We start from the raw sequence: 8819 nt of genomic DNA on the forward strand, positions 1-8819 counted from the left end.
TTATTAGGTTGACCACTAGGTTTCGCCTGCTTTCGGTTAACAGAATTAGGAATGTAATATCTTGCAATAAATTGTTGTGACATTTACAATTATATAGAGAGCATGATAAAGACTGGGATGTTGATCTAATGTCCCTTTCTATCTTTAATTCCTTAATTATCAGGATCAGCTTGCATATTCTCAGGAAAAGAATGGGCGTGGGGAAGCGGAGGAACGTTTTCAAATGTAAAGTATCAAAGGTCTAGCATATACAACTACGAGATAACGATATACAACAATCTTTAGACAAAATGTAGAAATCAAATTTGTAGAATATATCTTTCCATCAATCTCAATTGAGAGCTGGAGCTAGTAATAATTGAATTCCCTTTGTCGAAAAATTGTACAAAAAGGATAAACGTAAAATTTATTATTTATATATAAACCGTTGAATCTCATTGTCATAAACGAAAACTCAAGTGTAATGGCAAAGAGGTTTAAAAGTTGGTCACAAGTAGGGGTGACAAGCGGGTCGAGTCGGATATGAGCGGGTCGAAAACGGATAATACAAAACGGATATATTATCCGGCCCGACCCATATTTAATACGGATAGAAAATGGGTTAACCGGCGGATAATAATATTATTCATGGCTTTTTGAATATGATACTTTTGGGAGAATTCCCAGTTTTCCAAGCTTGAGGAGCCCCCAATTTGAGTCTTTACAAATGTAAAAGTTAAACCTATTAGTTATCTATTAGTTAACCATTGATTATCCATTTTCTAAGTGGATAATATGGTTCTTATCCATATTTGACCAGTTTTTAAAAAGTTCATAATCCAACCTATTTTTTAGTGGATAATATGGATGGATAACTGTTTATTTTTATCCATTTTGCCACCACTAATCACAAGATTGAATCCCAAGTATGCATTCTATAGTATTTTCTTGAATTTCCCTTATATAAATTCCCGACTCCACCACTGAGTGTAACAATACGTCACATCTATTGGAAATAAAAATTTAGATCCATCTTGCCTTGTTTGGATAATTTATTTTGTTTCTTTCAATTTCAGTTTTCTTTTCGGCTAAAAGGTGGATAAGAAAGTCGAACCTTTGATTGACCTGAACCCATAAAATTTTTACCGTTTAAAGAGATTTCTGTTTACCCATAAAACGGTACAATTGAATTTGTTACATGGTTTAAAGACAAGCGAACTGATTTGATCTCAAAATAATAAATAAATTAAATGAAAAGTAAGACTTAATGTTGAAATCGAAAGAAATAACAAGATTGGTTCCGGAAGCAAGGCTTTCGAAGACAGCGACAAGAACTATACTAGACAAAAGATAAAATTGTATTATTCAGCTTGATAGTAAAATGTAGCATAAGATTTGCTAGAGATCTCGTGTGTTACAATGGTTATTGAATTCCCTATTTATAGCTATACCTAGGGAACAAGATCCTAGGATCAAGACCCTCTTAAATGACAATAATGGAGGTCATTGATGAATATGTAACGACATGTCATAAATGCCAAAATTCTCTGCAACGGTTGCATATTTAATTCAGAAGAATATTCTTCATTAAATGCCATCTGGTGACAAACATTCATTTGCTTCTGTTGACTGTGTTCCCTTCAGAATCTGCCCGGTATCAACTGAAGCTTCTATCTTCGGTCTTGGTTTTCACTCCCCTCATCTTCTGTCTGCCTCTGGTTCCACGTGTCATGTAATCATTTGAACATTTAATATAAACTAATTTTACCCTATACAGATAGTCCCCCTGCTTTCCGGTGGCACATCTTTGTGTCATCGGAAAGTTGGTGAAGATTCCTTTCTTGGCGAAAAATTTTCTGAACCCTTTTGAAAAGTTTCCGATGCTTGATAAGACTCACGTCATACGTGTTACCCCATGATTTAGAAATATTTTTGTCGGTTCTCGAGGTAATCATGACTACGATTTTAGCCATATATACCTTTACTTATACACCTCATTCTTCTTCTTTCACGTATAACAACTTCATAAGCTTTCTTAACTTTTTTGCACTTAACTTTCTTCTGTTTTCATCTCTCTTTGTTCTTCTTCAAAAAACTTTATCAACTCCTTATCATTATGGCTTCTTCTAAATTTTTCAAGAACTCTGGTCTTCTCTTTGGTAGGGGCCCGAAGAGGAGCAAAGATAAAAAGGTTGATGTTGATTCTGATCATCCCACGGTGAGCACCATCATACCCAAACATCTGAACACTGCCAAAGATTTTGAAGAGAAATTCTCTACTTCAAACTTTCGAACTTGGGCTGTTGGTAGATACCCTTCTTCTATTCGCCCTTCCAGTATTCCCGCTGTGAAGTAAGATTGTGACTACCATGCCCTAAATATTATTGCTCCTAACTTGGTGGAACGGGTGACCTTCACTAAGATGGGTTTTACGTACATTTACATGTATCCCTTCACTTTGGGTCCATTTTCTTTGAGCGGGGGACTTGACCCCGTGATTTTGGAGTTGTGCCATCGGTACCAGGTCTATTTGGCTCAGGTGGGCCCTTCGGTGTGGCGAACAGTGGCTTGTCTGCGGTGGCTGTGCCTGGAAACGAGGGAGCCCCTCACCCTGGCACATCTGATGAACCTATACTCCCCCAAAATGGGGGAGTAATAAACTTCAACAACCATGGCCACCATTCGTTTCTTACCAGCATGGACGATGACAATGACCGTAGATGGATGGAGCGGTTTGTCATCATTTCCACTAGGGATATCATCCCGGGCGCAACTCCATCTTTCCCCGAATCTTGGAATCGTTCACGTAAGTTCAAAATCTACTTCCTTCTCCGAAGAAGGTTGTCCCATGCCATTGTTAACCCTTTTTCTTTCGTTATTTCATCTACTCAGTGGACACTACCATAAGTTAAAGGCCTTGATCGATGGGTTCAGAAGATTCTGGACATCACTACGCTAGAAACCCGCCGGTGGAAGGAGTTGACCCCCAAATACGGGCGGAGGGCCAAGAACCACGGTAAACTGACTCTTCCTTCATTCCTCCTTTGCAAATAAGAAAACCTGCTAACCCTACCTTTTTGTTTGATTCAGGTCTCCTGAAGGGTACTGTTTCCTGCCTTGAGGAGGATGTTTTGGTCGATCCCACAGAGGCTGCGAGGTTATTGCAAGAGGCTCTCACCCGGATCGGTGCCCTCAGGTCTGCTTCCGGTGCAGGTGCTTCCTCTCGAAGTCCTCGGCTAGAGAACAAGCAACCAAAAAGGCGGGGTTCCTACTCAGTTGGGGTAAAAATTTAAGAAAGTGAAGAAGGCCACGCCCGAGCCAGCCGTAGCCACTGTGGTTATTGATGATGACGGGGATGCTAGTGATGAAGAGGCTTCCCTTCAAAGAGACAACGATCTTTATCAGCTTAACATAATGCTCAATTTGGAGAGCTTAGAACCCCAACCGAGGGCGAGGTCCGAGCACTCTAGGAGAGTGGATTTAGTGAAGAATGCTAATTCTCCCTTTCCAGTCCAAAGAGGTTGGGTACCGGGCCCCTTCTGCCTTTGGTTGATGAGAAACCAATAAACAACACTGCCTTTGTCGCAGTTGCTTATGAACCTTCAACACCATCAGCTTTATCTCCCTCCACACAAGTTGTGCCTTCATCACCAACAATTGCTACATCTCCTCCACCGGCCGCAGACGCCCGAGAGGAGGATGTCCCTCCTCCCCAGTCCCCCGACCATGAGAATTTGGGGCACAACTATTCATCCCCTTCTACATATCCCCAAGGGAGGAGGAGCGTTTCTCTCTCGGACTCAAATAAGTACCATCTTCTATCCAGGCCGGTGGAACTTGCCAACTATCTGAAGCTGCTGGCTTCAAAGAAAGATAAGAAGAAAATACACTCTCTTTTGGGGGAGTGTATGTTGAATAATGCCATGTACAATGCAGCAACGGTATTGTACTTGCTTTCTTTATTGTTTGTCTCTATTTGACTTGTTTAAATAGGGTTTCTGACTTCAATATTTGTTTTACAAGCCAAAATCCTCGCTTTCGAGGTACTTCAGAGATTGATCCTTGACAAAGAAGGACTTATATCAGAGCGGGATCAACTGTTGGCCGAGAGGAACCAACTCGCCGTGCACCTCCCGGTGTTAGAAGTGAAGGCTGTTGAAGCGGCCGGATTGAAGTCCGGTTGCAACAGAGTGAGCAGAAGGTAATGGCTCAAAGTCAAGAAGCCACTCAGCTACATGCACAACTTCAAGATGCAAAGGCTAAGTGGGCTGAGTCTCAAGATGCTGCTCTTACTGCTACCGAGAGCGAGTCTACCTCCATAAAATGAGCAAATAATTTGGAGGCAGCTTTGAACTCCAAAGCTGAAGAAGCTGCTGCTGCCGAGGAGAAGCGGGCCCGGATGGAATATAGGTATAATAAGATCATGGATCAAAATAAGTGTCACATAACCACAATCTGTGATCTCAATCCTAGCCTCAGTGCCATGAAGTCCGAGTAGGATGGCCTTTCGACCGAGGTTGATAGGCTCAAAGCAAAACTTCGGTACCAATAAGATTCCCTCATTATTGAAAAAACATACTCTATGTACCACATAAGGAGGAAAATATTGGAAGAGGCCAAAACGAGCGTTATTGATATCAACGATGAGATCGCCAAGTCCCGACCGCTGGAGTTAACTGCTCGAGAACGTCTCCCGCTCAGCCTGATGCAACTGATTCTTCTAGTCTTGGTTTCAAGTTTTCGGGAATCGAGGAGAAACTTGAAGAGAATGATAATGAAGGCCAAGATTCTACGCCTGGCAGAACCGCCTACTTCTCCCGGGGATGTATATGCCTCTCTTGCTCCGAGTTCTGGTGGTGACTAAGTTTAGCCTTTTTGCTTTCTTTTTCTTTCGTTGTTTATCTTTTGTTTTTTTGTACTTGTGTCTTTTGGCATGTATAAATAAAAGGATATTTTGTTTAAGTGTTGCACAAAGTTCATTCTTTTTTGCTTTGAAATAAGTGAAGCTACAGGTGTGTTTTCTTCTGATAGCTTTTGGGTTTCGGGTATAAACATTTTCGGAACCAACCCTTTACTGTGAGGGTTTCATAAGAGAGGGCCCTCTTATTTTTACGGTGCTCTTGAAGAGGACGTCTCCTGTCCATTCCGGCACTAGCATTTGAAGTTTTTAGTTAACTTTCAAATGATAAAATCAATTCATTGTTTGGGCAAGAAACAAGATTAAAATAAAAAGACTTCATTTTATTTCTTCTATCTTCAAAAGTACACAAGCATTCGTTTTCTTAAAGAAAAGAAATTTCCAATACATATGACTAGTTTGTACAACTTGTTTCTACGGGGCTAGCTGTGCAGTTTCCGATCCCAATGAGACATTATTATTCCCGGGTTTCGCAGTCCCGATTTTCGTGGCAATCAAGTTGTCATATTCTCATACTATTCCCCCCTCCCCCGAAGTGTTCGAATGCGAAGAATGTGAATTGGAACACTGGAAGTCTTGCTCCTTTGAGGAAAAATACTTGTGAATGGTTGAATAATCTTTGGTTCGATGGCAAGCTTTGTTTCCAGTTAGGAATTTTTCCATCGAGCCAAAGATTATCTAACCATCCCCTAGTGGCTAGTTGTTTCAGTGCCTTGTCATTTAAAGGTCTTACTTTGCTGAAGATGCTCCTTCAGTTGTATGCTTTCCGTTGCTGCCTCGTTAAAAACCTTGCCAAAAAACCCAATTGGGACAAAAACTAGTCGAAGGGAAAAAGAGTGCAGCACATACTTACAGTATAAGCAGGATCCATCAGCAGTAATACCTTTTGAGGCGAGTCACGTTCCAGTTGCTTGGTAATTTGACTCCATATTGATTCTCTAGTTCGTATGATCCCTTCCCCGTGACAGTTGAAACTCGATAGGGGCCTTCCCATGTCAAACCCAACTTTCCCGCGTTGATCTCCCGGGTGTTCTGAGTAACTTTCCTCAAAACCAAGTCTTCCACTATAAAATAGCGGAGATTGGCCCTCCGGTTATTGTATCTTTCCATCCTTCATTTCTGAGCTACCATTCTTATATGCGACAAGTCCCTGCATTCGTCAAGCAACTCCAGTTTGACTAGCAATGCCTCATTATTTACTTCTTCGTCCACTCGAAAGTACCGTAAGGCTGGTTCTCCTACTTCCACTGGGATCAGAGCTTCTGCGCCGTATAAGAGAGAAAAATGTGTTCCCCCCCTGCTCGACTTGGCCGTCGTCCGGTATGCCAATAGTACTCCCAGTAACTCTTCGGGCCACTTGCCCTTGGCTGTTTCCAACCTCTTTTTGAGGTTTTGAATAATCACCTTATTGGTTGACTCCGCTTGCCCATTTGCGCTCGGATGGTATAGTGAAGATGTGATTCTTTTAATTTTCAAGTCTGCAAGAAATTTTGTGATTTTGGAGCCTATGTGTTGTTGTCCGTTGTCGCAGGCAATCTCTTTCGGTATTCCGAACCAGCAAATTATGTTTTTTCATAGGAAATCGACCACTTCACACTCACCGATCTTTTGGTAGGGACCTGTCTCAACCCATTTAGTGAAGTAATCGATTAAAATTAAAAGAAACCTTACCTTCCCAGGACCCATTGGTAGTGGCCCAACTATATCCATCCCCCATTTCATGAATGACCATAGGGACAGTACCAAATGCAAGAGTTCTGCCGGTTGGTGCACCAACTATGCATGGCATTGACACTTATCGCATTTCTGAACGAATGCCTTCGTGTCTTGTTCCATTCGGGGGCAATAATATCCTGCTCTGACTAAATTTAGCACCAATGAATTTGTATCGGAATGATTCCCACAAATTCCTTCACCAACCTCTCGTGTTACGTAGTCTGCCTCTGAGGCTTCTAAATATCGGGCCAACAGGCCTTGGAACAACCTTCTATATAACTGACCCCCAGAGGCTGTAGCGAGTTGCTTTGGTGCGAAGTGACCAGGTTGCCTTTGGGTTTTCGGGAAACTTTCCATGCTGAAGGTAGTCTACGAACTCATTCCTCTAGTCCCAAACTAGGTTGGTTATATTTACTTCGCAATAACCGTCCACATCCAGTACCGAATGCATAAGTTGGATGACAATACCGAAATCTAAGCCCTTCATGTTCGTGACGAACCCAAATTGGCCAATGCATCCACTTCTATGTTTTCTTCTCTCGGGATATGGGTGATCGACCACTCTTTGAACCGCCTGAGCAAAGTTTGAACTTTAATCACATACTGTTGCATGTGTTTCTCCTTTGTGTCAAAGATTCCATATACTTGATTTACTACTAGTTGCGAATCACATTGATCTTTATGACCTCGGAGTCAAGTGCCCGGGCCCATTCAAGTCCTGCAATTAGTGCCTCATACTCAACTTCATTGTTAGTTAAAGGAACGATTTTTATGTCCTGCCTCAGGGTTTCTTCCGAGGGCGTGATTAAGACCACCCCGAGCCTGAACCCTTTCACATTGGAAGCTCTGTCCGTGAACAAGGTCCAAATTCCTGATGTCATTTTTTATACCATCACCGCCTCTTTTGCAGCCAAAGGCAGTAGCCGGGGACTGAAATTGGCCACAAAGTCGGTCAACATCCGTGACTTGATCGCAGTCCTAGGCTTATATTCAATATCAAATTTACTAATTTCAAATGCCCATTTGGCCAATTGACCTAACAACTCAGGTTTGTGAGGGACATTCCACAGGGGAAAAGTTGTCACCACGGCTATAGAGTGACACTGAAAATAAGGCATAAACTTTCGAGAGGCGACTACGAGAGCTAAGGCCAGTTTTTTGAGGTGCGGATAATGAGTTTTTACTCCCGACAAAATTTTGCTAACATAATAGATAGGAGATTGCGTACCTTCATTCTCCCGAACTAGAACGACACTTACCGCTACCTCCGAGACCGCTAAGTATATCAGCAACTGTTTGCCTTCCTTCAATTTTGATTGTAGCGGAGGGATTGATAGATACCGTTTCAGGTCTTTTAAGGCCTGTTGGAATTCTGGAGTCCATTCGAAGTTGTTCTTCTTCTTCATAAATGAGAAGAAGTGATGACATTTTTCTGAAGACCAAAAAATGAACCTGCTTAGAGCAGCCAATCTTCCAGTTAGACTTTGGACTTTCTTCACGCTTGTCAGCTGGTCAGGGATGTCCTTGATGGATTTGATCTTATCGATATTTACCTCAATCCCTCTTTGCGACACCAGGAAACCCAAGAATTTACTAGAGCTAACTTCAAACACGCATTTTTCGAAGTTGAGCTTCATGTTATGCTTCCTTAGGATATCGAAGGCTTCCTGGAAGTGTTTTAAGTGGTCACCTACATTAAAAGACTTGACCAACATATCATCTATGTATACTTCCATTGTTTTACCTGTTTGTTTTTCGAAAATCTTGTTCAAGAGCCTCTAATAAGTGGCTCAGGCATTTTTAAGCCCGAAAGGAATCACATTATAACAATATGTGCCAAAGTTCGTTATGAACGAAGTTTTTTCCTGATCCTCCAGGTTCATCTTAATTTTATTGTACCTGGAATAGGCGTCGAGGAAACTCATTAACTCGTCCCCAGTCGTGGCGTCAATCATTTGATTGATGTTGGGTAATGGGAACGAGTCTTTTGCGCATACCTTATTCAAGTCCTTATAATCTACGCACATTCGAAATTTATTATTCTTTTGCGGAACTACAACTACATTAGCTAGCAAGTCAGAATACTTTACCTCCCGGATTGAACCGATGTCAAGTAACCGAGTTACCTCTTCTTTAACAAACTTGTTTCTAACCTCAGCTATTGGGTGCTTCTTTTACCTTACCGGTGGGATGCTTGGGTCCATGC

The sequence above is a fragment of the Nicotiana tomentosiformis genome, chromosome 6, assembly GCF_000390325.3.
Source record: "Nicotiana tomentosiformis chromosome 6, ASM39032v3, whole genome shotgun sequence".
Classification (NCBI taxonomy): Eukaryota; Viridiplantae; Streptophyta; class Magnoliopsida; order Solanales; family Solanaceae; genus Nicotiana; species Nicotiana tomentosiformis.